This window comes from Sminthopsis crassicaudata, chromosome 2 (genome assembly GCF_048593235.1).
Source record: "Sminthopsis crassicaudata isolate SCR6 chromosome 2, ASM4859323v1, whole genome shotgun sequence".
Classification (NCBI taxonomy): domain Eukaryota; kingdom Metazoa; phylum Chordata; class Mammalia; order Dasyuromorphia; family Dasyuridae; genus Sminthopsis; species Sminthopsis crassicaudata.
The window spans coordinates 319,225,481-319,247,117 of NC_133618.1; the positions used below are offsets into that span (position 1 = coordinate 319,225,481).

The window sequence follows — 21,637 nt, forward strand, 5'->3', positions numbered from 1 at the left end:
GTAAAACAATTGCCATTGGCTTCTTCCTATAGACCTGGGCTGAAATTACTGGTTGTACTATTGAAAATACTGGTTATGTATTAGTTTATTTGCAGTTTGGGCAGGGGAAGTTAAGGGATGTAGGAAGAAAAAATTGGAATACAAAGAATTACAAAAATGAATGTTGAAAACTATATTTACCTATGTTTGGAAAATAAAATACTATTAAAAAAAGAATATCAGTCTGCCATTATGTGATACGATAGAAGCATGACATTTTAGGACATCTTTTTCCTCTTTGTCAAAGGTCATATTTTTTGGATGTCTGAGATCTTCACCACAGTTATTTATGTATTATCTCATCATGGCATGGAACTCCTTCGAGATGATGGCAGAGGAGAGGCAAAACTAAAGACAAAAAGAATCAAAAGTTTATTAAAAGTACATCAAGATAGCAACACATTGACAAATCAGCAAGGAAATCAGCAAGGGACTCAAGAAGAGGCCAGCTTTTATTGATAACTTTCATAATAAAGATTAAGATAATTCAGATGGATCCAGGCCAGCAAAAGAGGATGGACCATCTTATCTTAGCTCTTCTCCGAGGTAGCAGATGTGTGATAATTGCCAGGTATAAACTGGCAGGGGGTGACTTGCTATAGCAAAGAAAAATTAGGTTTTCTTTTGTGCTTATACGCAATAGACTTTTTCCTGCCCTGTCCCATTGTCACTCCTCTGGTGTCTTATGATAGCTGTTACTTTGTTAAACCTATTATGGTTTAATGGAAGTATATTGAAGCATAGTAAGTATCTTCCTCTCTCTACCCACCAAAATCTACTTCTTTGTGGGTACTTCCAATATGGAAAGTGTTCAAATGTCTTTTTCCTTGGAAGATCAACATCACTTAGCTTAGAAAAGATAAATAATTAGTATTGTAGGCTAAAGTCAGGATAGTACATTTGAATAATCTTATCAGGACCCTTCTTTTACAGATAAAAAGACGGGAGGAACCCAGGTTGAGTGAATTGTCACACATATACTAAATGGTAGAGCCCAAATGAATCTAGGTTCTGTAAACTCCAAGTTCAGCATTCTTCTCACTGGATCACAAGAATCGACAACCAGTTAGATTGCCTACTTAGGTGCATGCAAACAGCTTCCATTGATCAAAGACATATCCACCTTGACTGAATGAGGTATCATTGAATTATAAGACATCTCCCTAGTGTTTTTGTACCAGATTGGTGATAACCTGGACTTGGAGTCAAGAAGATCTTAATTCTATTCCTGCCTTCTTTGCTTATTATAAAACCTTGAGTAAATCATTTAACCTTTTTTCAACCTTAGTTATCTCATCTGTAAAATGGGGATATTAGTAAACCCCTACTTCACAGGGATTGCTGAGGGATTAAATGATAAAAATATGTGAAATGCTTTGCTAACCTTAAAGCTAGTTATTGTCATTATCCTTTCAAAATAACTCAAGAAGACTTCAAATATAGGCATATGAATCTTTCATTACTACATTCAGATGATGAGAAAATCTAGCTTGGAAGGAGAAGGTCATCAGGAAAAATAGTTTCTAGCCAGATGTTATATAAAAATTTTTCAAGGTTGTAGGGTCTTTTTAAAATATGTGTTTATACTCCTTTTGCAAAGAGTCATTTTCCTTTTGAAAACATTTTTGGTTTTAAATTATGCTTTGAAAAGAGTTTTTCCAAAAATTTTCAAGGTACTATAGGAGCTCAGGATAGTAAAACTTTTGAAATAATGGCCTGCCTCCATCATACTACAGACTTTTTTTTACAAAAAGATTTATTATTGATCATAGAATTCCAATAAGATGTGAATGAGAAATTTAAGGAGGATTAGTAGTTCTGAAAAATTAAACTAAAGACTCCTTATTTGGAGTGTCAAGATGACAAAAACAAAACTTATTACCCTTATGAAAAAATATACAGGGATAATTGACTTTTTCTCTTCCTTCACATATTCATTTCTCTTAACCAGTGTCTTTAAATCTAAAGCAAAAATCCTTCCCATCCCCACTGATGGCCTCCCTCATTCATCTTTGCCTAGTGAATTAGCCAGAATTTTTAGGTTTCTGTGGGGCTCATGTTTTGGTGGAAAAAATGCCACTATTTAAATTAGACATGTTGGAACAAATGGGAATCCTAGCTATTAGAGAAGTAGAAACAGGCAGCCATGTAGCAACTCTCTTCTACACTTAAAAAAATAATAATCTTTTTAGGGTGGCCATAGTGAAAGGCTTGGAGCTGGCAAAGCTGCCTTGGCTCAGTAAGCTCATAAGACAGGCTCTGTTTACTTTTGTTTCCCAAGATTTGCATGCCAGCTATGTGGAGGGCAGTAGCAGTGATTTATGTCTAAAAGTTTATTTATTTATTTATTTGCTTGACAAAATGCTGCTATTGCAGTAAGCCTTGGGTACCTAACTTCTAATAAACCACACAGCCTAAGCAGCTGGGTGAGGTCAAAAGAGACAGACTGTGTTTATACTGAGGAGGTGTCAAGTCAAATGTATTACTTGCCAGAAATCCATCACAGATGAATTTGCCATGTCCTGCCAATTCAGGCACCCAATACTTCCAATGTAGTCAAGAACAATGTCTATGGAGGGCTTCCAAATGGAGAGACATCACCAAGGACACCTTTTGTAAAGGCTGAAACTAGGGACTTTCATAGGAGTGTTTCTGTATATATATATGTTTATATATATATATATGTGTGTGTGTGTGTGTGTGTGTGTGTGTGTGTGTGTGTGTGTGTGTGTGTATGTATATGTATATTCCAGAGAGTTTTCAAAAACAGATTCCAAATCTGAAGCAATAGATTTAGGAGTGACATGTTGAATTGTGTCCAAATTCAGTGTCTAACCAGGCAAGTTCTCAAATGTGGAGAGAAAAAGGATAAAGAGAAAAAAACAATAAGAAGAAAATAACTGTGGAACTTGGTACAAATGTTTATGCATTGCATGTATAGAGAATGCTGTTTTGCTTAAAGGACACTGAAAAGCTTTTTAAAAAAAATTCCTTATTATTTCTGACTTTTAAGTATGTTACAAAATTGATTGGAATGTTTCAATATTTGAGTATTAGTTGTTTACCTATTTTCAGAACAAACATAATATAATCTTTGTTCTCAAGGAAGTCCTTGTGAAAACTTTTGGCTTACATATGTATGCACAAATTTGGGATAGCAAGCAAAATAACCTAAGAAATATTAATGCAAGGAAATAATAATATGGCTTATTTTGGTTTTCAAGTTATTTTCTATGTTATTATATGATCTACTTCTGGCACATCATGACCTAATGACCCTTGCCAAATCATTTTACCTCTCAATTCCTTAGAAAGCTTTCTAAAACTATATGTTGTAGGGTCAGCTAGGTGGCGCAGTGGATAGAGCACCAGCCCTGAATTCAGGAGGACCCTAGTTCAAATCTGGTCTCAGACACTTAACACTTCCTAGCTGTGTGACCCTGGGCAAGTCCCTTAACCCCAGCCTCAAAAAAAAACAAAAAAAAACTATATGTTGTAGATGGTGCTGCCCCTGCATTGGTAGAGGAAATTTTCTCATTTGAGAGAACCCTGTATTAATGAAATCACAGGTCCAATTCTTGTCCTACTTCTCTTTTACCACTTCAACACTTATTTTTAACAATTTTTAAAAAACACAACACTCTTTCTAGCAAATATTGGTTGGCAAGCAAAACAAACTATTGGCCATGTCCAATTTTGCATTTTAAGTTCATCATCTCTTTAATAGAAAGGGTTGTATCTTTCATCTTCTGTTCTCTGGACTCATGGTTTATGTTTACAGTGAACAGAGTTCTGAGTTTTTCAAAGTTGTTTTCTATAATATTGTCATTGTATATATTTTTCTCTTAGTTCTCACTTCACTGTACCTTAGCTCCTGAAGAATATCTTACCAGTTTCACTCAAAATTTTTCATTATGTTGTAATTTCTAACAACATCATAATATTCCATTATGTTCATATCCCATAATTTGTTTAGCCATTCACCAATAAGTGGGAACATCCTTAGTTTGGAGCTACTATGTTACAATAAAATATTATAAATGTTTTTGTACATACAAGTCCTATTTCTCTTGGATCTCTGGGGAATAGGTCTGGTAATAGTATGGATGGGACAAAGAGACATGATTTAGTAACCTTTTGCCATACTTCTAAATTGCTTTTCAGAATATTGATCTCATTCACAAATCTACCAGCAGGACACTACTATGCCTGTTTTCCCACAGCCCCTCCAATGCTTGTCTTTTTCCTTTTGTGGTCATCTTTGCCTATCCTGTGGATACAAGATGAGAACTTAGAGTTTAATTTATATTCTTTCTTCTTTCCTTCTCCTCCTCTTCCTCCTCTTCCTCCTCTTCCTCCTCTTCCTCCTCTTCCTTCCTTCCTTCCTTCCTTCCTTCCTTCCTTCCTTCCTTCCTTCCTTCCTTCCTTCCTCCCTTCCTTCCTTCCTTCCTTCCTTCCTTCCTTCCTTCCTTTCTTCCTTTCTTTTTTCTTTCTTTCTTTCTTTCTTTCTTTCTTTCTTTCTTTCTTTCTTTCTTTCTTTCTTTCTTTCTTTCTTTCTTTCTTTCTTTCTTTCTTTCTTTCTTTCTTTCTTTTTTTCTTTCTTTCTTTCTTTTTCTTTCTTTCTTTCTTTCTTTCTTTCTTTCTTTCTTTCTTTCTTTCTTTTTTTCTTCCTTCCTTCCTTCCTTCCTTCCTTCCTTCCTTCCTTCCTTCCTTCCTTCCTTCCTTCCTTCCTTCCTTCCTTCCTTCCTTCCTTCCTTCCTTCTTCCTTCTTTCTTTCTTTCTTTCTTTCTTTCTTTCTTTCTTTCTTTCTTTCTTTCTTTCTTTCTTTCTTTCTTTCTTTCTTTCTTTCTTTCTTTCTTTCTTTCTTTCTTTCTTTCTTTCTTTCTTTCTTTCTTTCTTTCTTTCTTTCTTTCTTTCTTTCTTTCTTTCTTTCTTTCTTTCTTTCTTTCTTTCTTTTCTTCCTTTCCTTTCCTTCCTTCCTTTTCCTTCACTTTCCTTTTCTTTCCTTTCCCTTCTTTTCCCTTCTTTTCTTTCCTTTCTTCCTCCTTCTCATTCTTTTCTCTTTCTCCTTTTTCTTCTGCTCCTCCTCCTCCTCTTCTTCTTTTCTTCCTCCTCCTCCTTCTTTTCTTTTTCCTTCTTCTCTCTTCTTCTTCCTTTTTTTTTGATGAGGCAATTGAAATCCCTCCAGCTCTACTGTGTATATTTTTAGAAACATTTCATTGGTGTTCTTTTTTTTTTTGCGGGGGGAGACAATATATTCACCCATATACTTGGTAATTCCTGGTATCTTCAAAAAACAAAACAAACAAAAACCTCCTTTATAACAAATAAGTTTAGTCAAGCAAACAAATCCAACCATTGGCCATGCCTGAAATAGATGGTGCAATCTGTACCTTTGAGCCCTTACCTCTTTGCCAATAATGGGGTCAACATAATTCTTCATCAGTCTTCCCACAGTCTCAACTGCTCCTTGATCAGGGTTCTTAAACCTTTCAAAGTTGTTTTGATTAGTAATATTGTAGTCATTGTGTAAATTAATTTCCTGGTTCTTTTCACTTTAATCTTTTTGTTGTTGTTTAGTTGCTTCAATTATTTTGAGTCATACCTGACTTTTCCTGACCCCATTTGGGGTTTTCTTGGCAAATAAATTAGAGTGGTTTGCCATTTCCTTCTCCAGCTCTTTTGACAGATGAGAAAACTGAAGCAAAACAGGGTTAAGTGACTTTCCCAGTCTAACACAGCTAGTATCTGAGGCTGAGTTTGGACTCGGGAAGATGAAGATAAGTCTTCTTGACTTTAGGCCAGCATTCTATTAATGTTATCATTAGTTGCCTTCGCTCTACATCAATTTATAAATCTCTCTCAAGGGTTTATTTTAATCTCTCTTTTGACATTTCTAATGAAATAACAACATTCTATTATAGTTATATGTATTACCAATTGATGGCCACCCCTTTATTTCTAATTCTTTATTTCTTTGGGGTATGTGCCTATATTATTAGTGGGTTATTGGGAATGCACATTTTAGTGACTTTAGGGATAGAATTCAAAGTTTTTTTAGAGAAGTTGGATCAATTCATAGCTCAGCCAGGAATATAGTAGTATGCTTCTCCTCCCACATCTCTTGGAACAATTTTAATTTTTCTTTTTTGTCAGTCTTTGTCATTCAAACAATGGAACTTCAGAATTGTTTATTTCAATTTGAATTTCTCTCATTAGTGATTTACATTTTTAAAAATGTAGTTGTTCATAGCTTGCTTTTCTTCTTTTAAGAATTACCTTATTCCTTTTCTTTTGAAGAATGATTCTTGGTCTTATATATTTGAATCAATTCTTGTTTATTTAAGATGTCAGATTATCTGAAAATTTTGTCATAACAAAAATTATTTCCAATTAGTTTCTCTTAAAATTCTACATGCATTGATTTTGTTTATGCAAAACCATTCAATTTTAAACAATTAAAATTTCCCCTTTTATTATCTCCTATGATCTTTTCTGATCTTTTTTTTTTTTTTGGTCAAGCATTCATCCTCTCTGTATTTATGAAAGAAATTTCTTTCCCTGTTCTTCTTAAATGTTTATACTATGAGCTTTTATATTCATGGAACACTAATCACATTGACCTCCATTGCCTGAATTGCTATATTTTATTCCTCTTTCAGGGTTTTCTGGGAATTTGGTGTAGGTTTAGGCTCTCTACAAATGTGTCTAGTCCTAATGATAATTGTAGGGTATGGTGTTCTGAACTCCACTTCCATTTATCTACTTGACAATAAAATTAGTCTTTACAAAGAAATATTTATTTCAAAAGGTATAATTTTAAATATATAAATTTGTTGCCCCAAATTTGAGAGGAATAATTTTATATCCTTCCTATATCATCTCCTTTTCTGAGGTAGGAAGGAGAATTAGATTTACCTCTTATCTCAGTTCCTATAGAGCCTAATCCAAAGTCTAAATCTAAAGTACCTCTCAGACTTGAGCAACAGTCACACTGGTTGCATTGGCTATACCATTCCCCAGCCCATCTCACCAGGAATCCTGACTTTTAGATTGTCATGACTCAAACTCCTGGATCTAGTACACTGCCTGTATCTCCAACTGAGAAGTACAAAGGACATAGAACGAAAGCAAATATGAACATCTCTATGCTCATTTTTTCATCTGGGATAGTAGAAGTAGGAGAAGACAGCCTTTCCCTTTCAGCAGTTCAGTTCATGGTACCCATGCTGTACATCATGTAGATCTGTACATCTGTAATCTTTATCCTTTGGATATAGTAGGAAAGGGCACAAGCCAGAAATCATGATAGGAAGAGCAACCATTTCAGCTCCTACCAGTGTTAAAGATGAAACTTTTTCTGATTAGACAGCCAACCAAAGGAGGCTATGCCAGCCCATATAGTAGGGGACATAAAGACATATTATGTCAGCCCATCTGGGTATATTCAGAAAATCCTGAGTTAAATCTACGGTCTATATCAATTTGGTGTCTTATTATTCCAAAAATTTGAGTTTGAGGTTTTTTTTCAAACATAATTTTTCATGTTATATTGCTTTTATAACAAATATGTTCTGATTGTCAATTCTGTATTTCTTAACCAATACCAAATGGTTTTAATAATTATCACTTGGTAATAGAGTTTGAAATATGGTATTGTAAAGATATATTCCTGCCCTTTCTTGTCCCTTTTAAAAAAATTAGCATTATTAATATTTTGTTTCAGTAGAAACTTTTTCTTATTTTGTAAAAATAACTATCAAATTACTTCTTGATTGTTGTGACATTGAATCTGTTGATTAAGCAGTATTGTTACTGTTGTTGTAGTGACATGGCCCAAGTATGGTCAATGAACAATCTCTCCAAAAATTTTTAAATATTTGTAAAATGAGTTTTGTAGTTGTACTAATGTAATTCATGCATATTTTGGTAGGTAGATTCCCAGATATCCTTACTGGATATTTCCAGGTATAAATACAGCATGATTTTGTATTCAAGAGATGGAATAATAATTGATGTATGTGTTGAATATGTTGTTATAGTCTCTTTACTAATATCCACTGTATATATTTGTTTTCATTATTCATTAAATATCTTGGCATATCTATCTATCTATCTATATACATACATACATATATATATACATACATACATACATACATATATATACATACATACATACATACATACATACATATATATATATATATATATATATACATATATATATATATATATATATATATATATATATATATGTTTTTTTTTCCCTCCTCTATTTTGCCTCTCCAAAGTATCAGGACCATATTTGTTTCCTGGAAAGAATGTAGTATCATTCCTTCTTTTTCTGTTTTTGTAAAATACTTATATAATGTTGATATTTTAAAATTTTCTTGACAGTTCACATCTGGTCCTTTATTTTCTTTTGAAATTGATATGTGACTTTTTCATTTTCTTTTTAGGAAATTAGATGTAAGTTTTGTAGCTCTACTGTTAATCAGAATATTTCATAGTTTGAAATGTTTTCATCAATTTCATTTGTTATCAGTTTTGTTGGCATATATTTTGACAAATTTTTAAATGTCCTTTATTTTTTCTTAATTTGTTGAGATTTTTTTTCAGTTTTGATATGGCAATTTGGTCATCCCTTCTCCATCTCCACTCTCTATATGTGTTTGTCTGCCTCTTTATGTTTCTATCTACCTCTCTTCTAGCCTTTTGATTTTGTTCTAATATTTCTTGGTGTCTTACGGAGGTCCTTGATTTCTGTTTTGTCCATCCTTATTGTGAGGGAATCAGTTACTTGGTTAAGATTTTGTACTTCTTTTATTGAATTGCTTACTTTCCTTTCATTTATGATATCTTTTTATTACTTATTTTGGAATTCTAATAAAATTTGTGGTAAAACCATATCTCTGAGGGTCTTCCCATAGTTACTGAGGAATAAATTCAAATATTTCTTCCTCTAAGCTTTTGTCCTGGATATCTCTAGAGCCATTAAATTTCTTGATCATTAGTGTATTTTTTCTTTTTATTTACATTCCCAGCTTTACTTTCTGAATTCCTAGAACCTTTAACCAAGGATAGACTTTGACTATCCCTGTACATTTAGATAGAATGATGGGACTCTGCATAGTCCTATTTTTGTCATCTGGGTCCTGAGATTAACTTTTTTTTTTTTTTTTTTTTTTTTTTTTTTTACAAATATCCACTCTACAAAATACTGGAAAGTCTTAGGCTTGCCTACATTTCAGAACTGTTCAAGACTGTCAGCAGCAGTTCATGTCAGCTTGTTTCAAACTTTCAAAGCCTTTAGCATATATCATTGTCTTCTTGGTAGGAATCTTATTGATTCTCATATTAAACCCAGAGATCTACATTACCTAACTATGAAGCACACCAATCTGTAGATCTCTATATAGAGAGCATGCCTCACTATCTGTGGGCTTCTTGATTGCCACATTCCAAGGCTATTAGAGCTGGAAGACCCCTAAGTGTGTACTGACTTGTCTAGTTGAATTATCTTTTTTAGTGCCTTCAGGCTTCTGATGTCTTCTTTTGCTGATGTTAATCCTTCCATTTATCACCAGTATCTTTTCTTCCACAGCATATTTTCTCAAAAAATAAGGATTAAACAGATCTCTCAAATGTCTTTTCAGGATTTCTCAAAGAAAATATTTAATTCACTCAGCCTTTCAGGAAAATTCTTTCAATCCTTTATGAGCTTTGCACAGTTCCCCTCTAACTGTGATAGGGAAATCTTTACAGAAAGGCAAACTATAACTCCTCAAGATTCTATTCTTTCTCTCTTAAATATATAGTAGTAATGTGCAAAATGTCTGTGAAAAAATTGACCTAAAACAGGTTTACATAAACATGAGTTTTGATGTTGTTTTTGTTGTTCTTCCACTCAAATGCATCTTTGAGACTTTTATGTAATGGAGATGAAACAAAAGGGAGTAAATAAAGAATACTGTATAAGCATTTATACAGAGTCTACTATATAAATGTGGGTATATAAAATAAGAGAGGTGTTATTATTACTCCCATTTTATAATGAAGGAAACAGGTTTAGAGAGATTGAGTGGCTTCCCTAGTTTATTATATAGCTAGCAAATATCTAGGAGGGTAGGGATAGGTATAATGTGCTTTTTCCTACAAGATGTGTAAATAATAAAAAAAATTATTGACATTTACACAGTGCTTTTAATTCTTCAAGATACTTCACCCATATTATTTCATTTCCCTAATTTTTTTTAGAGAATTATTTTCTTTTTCCAATTCAGAAATCCTATTTTCTTGTGATTTTTAAACTTTTTCTAATTCACAAATTTTGTTTCCCTGAGTCTCCTGTGAATTCTTTATTTTTTCCAACTCCAATTTCAGAATGTTGTTATTCTCTATCATAGCTTCCCTTTCCTTTCCCCATTTTTCTTCAAACTCTCTTAATTTTTTAATAGTCTCTTCTAGGAGAGAGTTATGTGATGGGGGGCAGGAATCGTTCCCCCTTAGGCTGTTATCTGCTGACTCTCTGCTGTTAATTTCCTCGGGGTTGGATACCCGCTCTTTCTCTGTGTAGAAGGAATCAATGGTTCTTTTTTGCTTTTTACTCATACTTAAAAAATCTTTTGGGCTAGTCCCTGGGGTAGGAAATTATTTATTTATTTCTTTACCAGCTTCCTCCCAGACCGGATGGATGCAGCGGCTCCTGCGCCTGAGCTAAGAGAGAGCTCTGGGAGAGAGTTCCCCACCCCCTCCCTGGAAGTGCCTCAGAGGTGACTAGCACTGCTGTGCTTTGAGGGCGCTGTATCCTAGCGGCTTCCCAGAGGTTTGAGACTGAACAGTAAAGGCGACACAAAGCCCAGCCTATGCGTCCCGGTGGGGCGTGGATGTCAGCAGCAGATGACGTGAAAAGCCCCTGCGCTCAAACTGGAAGTGTCTGCCCAGAAACCGCGGTCCCTAGTTCAAAGGTTCCGCTTCTCTGTCACCCATATTATTTCATAGAATCCAAGAAATAAAGTTGAAGAGAGCTTAGATATTATGTAGTCCAATTCTTTCATTTTAGAGATAAGGAAACAGAGACCTAAAGAAATATCCAAATTCATGCAGGTAAGAATTAACGCTGGCATTCTGGAGAGCAATTTGGAACTATGCTCAAAGAGTTATCAAACTGTGTATACCCTTTGATCCATCAGCGTTACTCCTGGGCTTAAATACCAAAGAGATCTTAAAGGGGGAAAGGGACCCACATGTGCAAAAATGTTTTTGGCAGCCCTCTTTGTAGTGGCCAGCAACTGGAAACTGAGTAGATGCCCATCAATTGGAGAGTGGCTGAATAAATTGTGGTATATGAATGTTATGGAATATTATTGTTCTGTAAGAAATGATCATCAGGATGATTTCAGAAAGGCCTGGAGAGACTTACATGAACTGATGCTGAGTGAAATGAGCAGGACCAAAAGATCATTATATACTTCAATAACAATACTATATGATGATCAATTCTGATGGACGTGGGCCTCTTCAACAATGAGATGAACCAAATCAATTCCAATAGAGCAGTAATGAATGGAACCAGCTACACCCAGTGAAAGAACTCTGGGAATTGACTACTACATAGAATTCCCAATCACTCTATTTTTGTCTGCCTACAGTTTTGATTTCCTTCACAGGCTAATTGTACACTGTTTCAAAGTCTGATTCTTTTTGTACAGCAAAATAACTATTTGGACATGTATACACATACTGTATTTAACTTATATTTTAACATATTTAACATGTATTGGTCAACCTGCCATCTGGGGGAAGGGGTGGGAGGAAGAAGGGGAAAAGTTGAAACAAAAGGTTTTGCAATTGTTGCAATTGTATGTTGCTGGAAAATTACCTATGCATAAAATTTTTGTAAAAATTAATTAAATAAATAAATAATTAAAAAAAAAAAAAAAAAAAGAATTAGAGCTGGATTTTAAATCCAAGAAGTCCAAAGTCATTTTCTTTGAAGATTTTTATTTAAACTAGAAATGATTTATCACATTTTCCCTCATATCTCACCTTCCTCTCATGTTTTCACTTTTCTTCAAAAGAAGTTGTGTTTGAGTCTTTTCAGTTGTGTCTAATTTTTATGATCTCAACTTGGTGGGTTTTTTTTTTCTTTTTTTGGCAAAGATACCAAGAGTGGCTTGTCATTTTCTTCCCCACCTCAATTTAAAAATGTGAGGAAACAGAAGCAAACAGGATTAAGTGACTTGCCCATCACGCAGTGTACTGAAGCCAAATGTTAACTCAGATCTTCTTGTTTCCAGGAGCTGATTTTAATACTACTTAATACTACTGAGCTGTCACTGTTCTTAACTTTTATATCATGAACTCCTTTGGCAAGCTGATGAAATTTAAGAACCCTTCTTAGGGTAATATTTTTCAATGCATAAATATAAGAAAATAGATTATTTTGAAATAAGAATACATTTTTTTTTCTATCCACGTTCTTGAATTCTTTGAATTCTGTTCATGGACTTAGGATCATGAATTCCATAAATGTGAAAGCTGATCTCCCTACCATCAAATGTTAGTTTCACAAAAACCATCATATATATTGAATAGCAAATAAACCTATTTATCCAAACAGATAACAAACAGAAATCAGAGAAATTATTTTAAAAATCATACAGAGGAATAAGATGCAAATATATCAACAGGACAGAGTGAATGAGCTCTCCCACAAGGAATGAGACAGATAATCTGAGGGGGAATACTGGATCTTATTCAAGGAAATATTCTTCAAAGTTTTTAGTGTAGCAAGTCAGATATAGGGATTTGTGCAAGAACTTTTAGTTAAAACATGTTGACTTCTTCCCAATAGTTTTTCTTTATCTTAAATGTTCCTTCCTTAAAAAGGGGATGAAACTTTGTATTCTCTCCCAAAGCCAAGTCAGAAAAAGTCTTTTAGAAGCTTTCACCTACTCTGTCCCTGTCTTGTTAGGGAATATTAAGTAATCATGATTATCTTACCAATGAGGAGTGTCTTACAAAAATACCTAAGCTTGAGCCCCAGGACATTCTATAGCATGAAACAATAGAAAAAAAAAAAAAACAGAATATCTAGATTTAGAAGCTCTGACTTCAAAAGTAAGTTCAAATGCTTACCACCTGACTTCAGACAGTCATTTAACTCTATTTGCCTTAATCCACTGGAGAAGGAAATGGCAAATCACTCAAGTATCTTTGAAAACCACATGAATAGTATGGTGCATGAAGTCACAAGAATTGGACATAACTGAATGACTGAACAATGACAAAAATCAGGCAAACTCTAGGTCTTCATTTTTTCTTCTGTTAAATGTAGGGTTTTGTTGAGTTGACCTTTTAAGGATTTTTAAAAATTCTAAATGAATGATTCTATAATATTCTGGAATTTGAGGTATTGGCTTATTGGCTATTCCCCTTATCTAGTAACTCTCCATATCTATTTACATAAAAGATTAGGATTTATTTTTTTTAAAGATTTTGGGGATGAAGGGGCTAATCTTTTCATGATAGAATTTCTGATGTAATATAAGCATTCCATAATTATATTCCAATTGTTCCATAGCCATGATAGAATTTGTAACGAGCTGTCGTCTCCAGAAGCTGCCGGATCACTCTCTGGGAAGAGATCTGCTGTGTCTACTCAAATCTCTCAGACAGATTCTTCTTCCTGTACCGAACCGTTGTCTCCAGGTAGTTGCTGTTAACTCTTGTCCTTAGAAGTGACTTCCCTTCCTGCAGAGAGCCCCGTCAAGCCTGATGCAATGCAGAGTCTTTCTCTTGAATCCTGGCTCTGAATCTCCTCCAGCTCTTATCCTTCTCCAGGCCGATCTGCTCTCTGGGCCCAGTGCTATCTCTTTTATCCTCCCAGAGAATGGGCGTGGGATAATGCAAGGGCTTCTGGGAAGAACCACCCCAGCCAATGAGCTTGCCCCCTCTATCAAGTCAACCTGAGTTCTCACCTTGTAATTGTCCAGCCTGAATTCTCACCTTGTCACTATCCAGACAACCCGAGTTCTCACTTAGTAATCCTAACATCTCCCCCTTTCTTTTGATTTAGAACATAGGACAGTCATGACCTTGAAACATAAATCCATCAATATGGGAAGTATTACAGATAATTACATAAATTACATAAGCACATAGTAACATAGTAACATAACACATGCTAGAAGTATATAACATAATCATAAATTGAAAATTTATAAATGTCCATAAGTCCATTGTCCATTAGTCTCATCTTGTGTGAGGAAGTCCAATGATTCCTGCTGGTTTTAAAGTTCTTTAAATGCTCTTTCGGTGTAAGATGTTTCTTAGATCTTCTCCTTTATTTTGAGGTCTTTCTCTTTTTCTGTCTCTCTCTGATGGACAAGGCGAATATGACTCGTTGGCACCCATCTGATTCCTTCTCCTGCTGAAGAAATACAAGCAAACCCTCTCTCCCAGGCAGTTAACCTATCTAATTACCTTCTATTTACCACTTTCTAAATCTCTTCTCATCATCTGGCAATTACATTGGAATTGTTTGCACTGGACACAGCCCTGTTGGTTTAAAAGGCCTGTATTCTCCCCAAGTGTAATCCATTTTTGCAATCTGATTGCCTTTTGACTCACTTATCAGGTAATCCCTTTCTGCCATGTGATTGCTTTTCTGCTGGTTGATTAAATCAGAGTCCTGGCCTTCTAAAGGTTCTTTGGGTGTAACATCAGCTGCCATCATGCCCCAAGTCTTTTTTGCCTGGGGCCCTGGACCTGGGCCCCTCATCCCATTTCCCTGAATTATTCTACACTCTGATGCCCAATGGAGTCCTCTGTTGCATTTTGGACATGGGGTTTTAGGTCTTCTTTCACCCTGTCTTCTCACTGTATCTCCATACCTACACTGAGCTCTTAGATGCCCAATTTTTCCACATTGAAAACATCGCCGAGTTTCTCTAGAAGTCCCTTGCCAGGAGGGACCCTGTCTTTCCACATTCATCATTGTCCGGGTGTAAAAAGCATTTGTTCCCACTGTAGCACAGCGTCTTATGATCTCCTCTAAAGGAGCATCTTTGTCTAATCCCCATATAATTCTTTTGCAAATCTCATTGGCATTTTCCTTAGCCAGATGTCTGGTCATTATTTCTGTAGCTGCATTTTCTCCAATAGTTCTTTTGACAGCAGTTTGCAAACGTCCCACAAAATCTGCAAAAGGTTCATTGGGACCTTGCTGTATTTTAGTGAAAGCCTCTCCACGATCTTTCTGTCTGGGAAGGACACCCCAAGCTTTTATTGCAGCCTTAGCAATTTGTTCATATATTGTCATGGTATAATTAATCTGTTCCGAATTCTCTCTATACTGACCTTCACCAGCTAAGTGCTCAAAAGTGAATTGTGTGTTAAGTCCTATTTCCAAATTGCATCTGACTTGAATTTTACATAATTCATGAAATTCCGCAAGCCATAATAAATTTTCTCCAGGTTCCAGACATGTCCTTGCTATGGATTTCCAATCATTTGGGGTTAGGACTTCATAAGACAAACCATCTAGTAACATTTTGACATAAGCTGATGTAGCCCCATAAAGGGTACAACCTTTTTTCAAATCCTTAATTTTATTCAAATCTAAAGGTGCATATCTTCTCCTTTTTTTACCTACAGAGTCAGTATTTTCAATCACAGGATATGCATGTATAAAATCACTTATATCCTGTCCTTCTCTCTTAGCTTTAACCAATGATTTTTCTAATCTTGTCATAGGCTTAGGCTTCTTCACAGGCAATTCTGTTTGTGTTTCTGCCTCTTCCCCTCTTTCTTCCTCCATCTCTGAAGGTGGGGTTGATGTGGGCCTGTCAATAATCTGTTCTCTAGGCAGGGTTGAAGCTTCTTCAAGAGAATCATACCATAATTCCTCATTTAAATCCTCTTGCTCTAGGGAAAGATCTTGATCTTTCCTTTTTTCCTCACACTTCCTCCTCTGTTCATTTTTAGAACTTTTCCTTCTCCTACAACTTGCTTGATAGTTTAAGGCTAATTGAACTATGTTGTAGATATAAAATACTTCTGCAGAAATTGAACGAGGCCCATTTTTTGCTTGAAATTCTTTCATTTCATATCCCACTAGCTTCCATTTATCTACATCTATCTTTTCTTCTTCTAAGAACCAAGGGGATGTGCGTCTTAATGCAGCCAAGAGTTTAGCAATCTGTACCCAGGTTACAAGTAAACTCTGCTCCTCAATTATGTTGATTATACTCTCTATAGTACCACTCCTGAATGGGGGTGGAGCTGAGGTTGCTTCTGGGGCTGGGGATGAGTCGGCTGAGGTCCAGGGATTGAATATAGCTAACATCTGCCCCATTTCAGCTATAAGAGATTCCTGGTTTAGCCCTTAACAAGTTAAGTTCCTTATTTATCTATTAGCACGCTCACTTAATCTTTAACAAAGTTTCCTTGTTACTCACGGTTCTGGGTCAGAGAGACTGAGATCTAGATCGGAAGCTTTTCCACTGGAATCAGGACCATGTCTGTCCCTGTTCGGGCGCCAAATTGCAAAGGTCTGGTCTAGCTCCTCTTGTCAGGATAAGCAAAAGTCCTTGCCCCACGTTGGGCGCCAATTGTAACGAGCTGTCGTCTCCAGAAGCTGCCGGATCACTCTCTGGGAAGAGATCTGCTGTGTCTACTCAAATCTCTCAGACAGATTCTTCTTCCTGTACCGAACCGTTGTCTCCAGGTAGTTGCTGTTAACTCTTGTCCTTAGAAGTGACTTCCCTTCCTGCAGAGAGCCCCGTCAAGCCTGATGCAATGCAGAGTCTTTCTCTTGAATCCTGGCTCTGAATCTCCTCCAGCTCTTATCCTTCTCCAGGCCGATCTGCTCTCTGGGCCCAGTGCTATCTCTTTTATCCTCCCAGAGAATGGGCGTGGGATAATGCAAGGGCTTCTGGGAAGAACCACCCCAGCCAATGAGCTTGCCCCCTCTATCAAGTCAACCTGAGTTCTCACCTTGTAATTGTCCAGCCTGAATTCTCACCTTGTCACTATCCAGACAACCCGAGTTTTCACTTAGTAATCCTAACAGAATTGATGGAAAATTCCTCAAGTAAGATTCAATGATGTCCCCTGGAAAAATGACTTTAAAAATAAAACAACACAAAATGAACCCAAATCCTATTAAAAGAAGAGAAAATTACTTGAGACAAGAATTATAACCACTTTTCCTTTTGTTCTTTTCTCTTTTCCTATCTCTCCTTGCTTTTTTCTCATTTCTTTTTTCCCTTCTCTTTCCTCTTCCACATCTTCATTTGATCCTGACTCCAAAAGTATAGTAACAATGAAGTTATTTTGATTAGTCTTATCAAATTGTTAAGACTTTAAGTAAATAGGTATGAGATATACACATATACATATTAATATATGTATACATGTTTATATGTACATACATATATACATACTTGCATATGATATGCATATAAACGTATACATATATACATTTGTCTAATCTCCATTTAGCTAAGTTTAAAAGGGGCAGCTAATTTACATAGTTACTAGAGTGCTTCTGGGTGTGAAATCAGGAAGACTCATTTGGCTTCAGATATTTACTGCTATGTGACTTTAAGCAAGTTACTTAGCCCCACTTGCCTCAATTTTCTCATCTATAAAATTAACTAGAGAAGAAAATGTCAAACCACTCCATTATCTTTGCCAAGAAAGTCTCACATGGGGTCATAAATAGTCAGACATAACTGAAAATAATTGAACAACATAAACTTTTTGACTTACCAGCTTGACTACATGCTGATAAATTTTTCAGTCATGACAATTCTGATTTTGTTTTAATTCTTTTTTGTTGGGGGGAAGAGGTAATTGAAGTTTATCAACTTACTCAGGGTTGCACAGTTAGTAAATGTGTGTCTAAGGCCAGATTTGAACTCAGATTCTCCTGAATCCAGATCTAGTATTCTATTCATTGCACCATCTAACTATCCAACTCTCAAAACTTATGACATTATGAAGGGTATTTCAAACTATAACAGTGAAGGGTAGTTGCTCACACTGTTAGAATTCAATTCTTGATATACTAGTGAGATTCTGTTATGGAAAGCTTCTTCCCAGTTCTGCCTCTACCTCATATAATTTTGAGGTAGAAAGAAGATGTGCTTCAGAATGGACTTTCTCAAATTAAGATGATTCAACAGACTGTCTTAAGTGGATTCTGATCTTTCTACCTCACAACTTGGAGAGGAGAGAATTAGTAATATGAGAAGGGAGGGAAACTTTACTATGTGTGTTTTTACTATTCAATCTTTATACGACATCCCATCCCTATACCTTTCCTTGCCTTTAAGGTTTGAATCTATGTTACCTGTTTGAGTTGGCATTAGTGGTCATTTCCTAATTTAAAAAAAGGCCACTTGGCACACCTAGAACCAATGGTATGCTATGGAATGGAATTCATTGTGATAGGTTTGATAGAAGAGCAGTCTTCATAAAGTTGGAGGTTTAATCCAGATCTACTTTATTTGAAATAGAGTTTAGCAGGTTATCCTTTTTGCTCTGTGCTTCTGGTTCCCCTATCCTGGTAAATGGAGACAATGCATTCTTCCTTTATAGTGCAGACTGTGGGAGGGATAAATGAGATCATGTCTAAGTGAAAAACTTTGAACTTTGGCAAGAAGTTGTATAAGTACCAAGGAGGATTCTCATTCTTCTATCCCAACAAAAAGACCATCATCCCAAGAGATGGGGTGTACTCTTAAACTGGGTGGTCTCTACAATGCTGTACAGCTGGATTCAGAGCTGAAATTTATCATGCATTTTTCATAAAAAGGTCAGAGAAGTCTTGGGAACAGCTAGGGCTTTCTTTCATGGAAATAAGCCAGAAACAGCAGGTTAAGAATAAATTAGAAACTAGAATGATAGAGCAAGACAACAGAGGGCTGGCTAGTTAAGAGTTAGTGTTTCTGGGCCCCTGAAGTGCTGGTGTTAGAGAAACACAGATGGTGTGATGGTATGAATTATTGGCTGGCTCTGGCAATGTAATGTTCCTTCTTCATGCTCCAATTTCATTCTCTTCTTATCCATAAAAAATAAGGAGGGCTTCAGTTAATAGAGATTATCTTTTTTCCCCCTACTTAACTTCAGGTTGTATGAACTATGGTCTATGATATTATATTTACCTTATCTAAACCCCTGATTAGGAAACATCACTGTTAAATTAACTCTTCTTAATAACTTAGAATTTCCTTGGGCAATTGATTTTATGTACTCAGATAGCCATCATTCTGGTGTCTATAACCGTAAATATTTGATATACTTCATGATTTCATGAACTTGATTGAAGAGACTTGATTTTATTTTGAAAATTTTTTCTTCCCTATCTTTATTTTATTTTTTAATATAATTTTATTTTATTGTATGTTTTCCTCTCCTTAAGAAAGCTATAAAAATAAAATCCATTGCCACCATGTATAAATATTTACAAAACAAGTTCCTACATTAGCTATGTTTCAAGGTGAGGGGGACAAGAAAAAGAAATAGAAAAAATAAGCTTTAATTTGCTCTCTGAGTCTATTTTGAGCTTATCTTTGTGCACAGTGTAAGATGGTAGTCTTTGCCTAGTTTCTGCCAGACTACTTTCTAGTTTTCACAACATTTTTTACTGGCTCTTGAATTCTTCTTCCAATAGGTGGCTTCTTTGAGTTTATCAGGTATTGGGTTCATGTGATTGTTTGCTTCTCTTTCTGGAAGTAGATGGAATATTCATAATGAACCCTTTGGAATTGTGGTTGATCAATGAATTGACCAGAGTCTTTTAGGCCTAATTATCTTTACAATATTGCTGTTGCCGTAAAAATTATTCTCCTTGGTCTACTCAATTCACTTGACCTTAATTTATATGAGTCTTCCTAAGTTTTTCTGAAACCATCATCTTGAGCATTTCTTATAATACAATAATATTTTATCATATTTATAGGCCATAATTTGTTCAGCTGGTCTCTGATTGATGGGCATCCCATCACTTTTCAATTTTTTTGCTCTCACAAAAGAGCTATTATGACTTCTTATACATATGGGCTCTTTTCCTTTTTTAAATCTCTTTCTGATATAGAACTTGTCATTATTCTACTATTAGGTCAATGTATAATTTAATAGCTTTTTGGGCAAAAATTGAAATTGTTTTCCAAAATACTTGACTATTTCACAACTCTACTAATAGTACCTATTTTCTCACGTCCTCTTCAACATTTGCTACTTTTTAGGGTCATCTTAGTCAATCTGATATGTGTGATATAGGACCTTTTAATTTGCATCTCCCTAATTTTTAGTGTTTTAGAATTTTTTTTCAGATGGCTATTGATACCTTTGATTTCATCCTCTGAAAACTGCCTATTTATATCCTTTAATCACTTATTAATTGAGAAATGGCTCCTATTGTTGTAGACTTGACTAATTGCATTTATATTATTTTAGGAATGAGACCTTTATCAAATTAATTTGCTACAATTTACTTTTTTTTTTTACTATTTTTAATATAATATTATTTTCTGCATTCATCTCTTCATTTCCACCTCCTAGTACATTCATCTTCTTCACCCTTCCATTCTTCTTTTGAAATCATCCAAACAAAATAGAATCAAACCCAGGATTTCTGTCTAATTAGATTCCCTTTAAGACTCTTTGTCTTATAAAATGATGATAAAGTTAGAGGTTATAGTTATCATGTCTCCATATAATATAAAGGTCTTTTTAAATCCCTTCTGATATCTCATCCATATTTTTTATGCTTCTCTTGAGTCTTGTGTTTGAATGTCAAATTTTTCTCTTTCATTCTTTTCTTTTTATGAGGAATCCTTGAAAGTTTTCTATTTCATTAAATGTCTATTTTCTCCTATAGAATTATACCCACTTTTGGTAGGCAGGTTATTCTTGGTTGGAAAATATGTTCCAAGCTCTCAGTTTTTTTTATGTTGATGACTGCTAAGTCTTGTGTATTTTGCCTGTGACTCCATATTTGAGTCCTTTCTTTCTGGCTATTTACAGCATTTCTTTGACCTGGAAGTACTGGATTTTTGTCTATCATATTCCTGGGAGGTTTTATCTGGAGGCTTCTTTCATGAGGTGACTAAAGACTCAATCTCTACTTTGTCCTTTGCTTTTAAGATATATGGACAATTTTTCTTTATGATTTCCTGAAAGATGATGTGTAGGCCCTTTTTATTTTTGTTCATGGTTTTCATGTAAATAAAAGATTCTTAAATTATCTCTCCTAGATCTATTTTCCAGATGAGTTTTTCCCCTATAAGTTATTTTTCTAAACATTTCAGATTTTCTTCTTTTTTTGCAGATTGTTTACTTTATTTTATTATTTCTTGATGCCCCATGCCTTTTATCTCATTTGCCATTCTGTATGGTGGCATGCTTCATCTTTAATCCTCTAGATTTTGAATTTATCATTGAATTCATCAGAATTTTTAAAACTTTTGAAATTGTTTTTCTTTGCATTGAATAAATTATTTTCCTTTTTTCCTACTTCACTTCTCAAGAGTTTGAACTTAGTTTCCTTTGTGTTGTCCATTTCAACATTTCTTATGTCACA

The 21,637-nt window shown here is 35.0% G+C and overlaps 1 protein-coding gene across 3 annotated transcripts in view; it reads left to right on the forward strand.

Moving 5' to 3' along the window:
- SMOC1 (SPARC related modular calcium binding 1) overlaps positions 1-21,637 on the forward strand; it is a 181,062-nt gene that overhangs the window by 21,992 nt on the left and 137,433 nt on the right. The window lies entirely within an intron of this gene.